Source organism: Buceros rhinoceros, unplaced genomic scaffold (assembly GCF_000710305.1).
Source record: "Buceros rhinoceros silvestris isolate BGI_N320 unplaced genomic scaffold, ASM71030v1 scaffold1315, whole genome shotgun sequence".
In the NCBI taxonomy this organism is placed as follows: domain Eukaryota; kingdom Metazoa; phylum Chordata; class Aves; order Bucerotiformes; family Bucerotidae; genus Buceros; species Buceros rhinoceros.
The window spans coordinates 90865-91164 of record NW_010412083.1 but is presented as its reverse complement, the minus strand read 5'-3'; positions in this window follow the sequence as shown (position 1 = coordinate 91164).

Here is a 300-nt window from a genome sequence, read left to right as displayed (position 1 = left end):
CAGGTCATCAGTTCAAGATTTGAGGTAGAAGTAAGTAGCCTATATAATCTGTGCAAAAGAAAAAAAGAAAAAAAATAATAGAGTGTGTGTTAATTTGCACATGGCAGCCTGTCCTCTCAGTCCAGCTGTATCAAATACTTTTCTCTTTACACAATAATCCCTTGCATTTATGTGCTTCATATGCAAGTCAACTTTTGAACGCTTCATACTTCTCAGGGAAGTTTTAAACTATGTACAAACAGATGACGCTCGAACAGGAGTTTGTTCCCCATACAAGCTTGTCTCTCATACCTCAGTTGT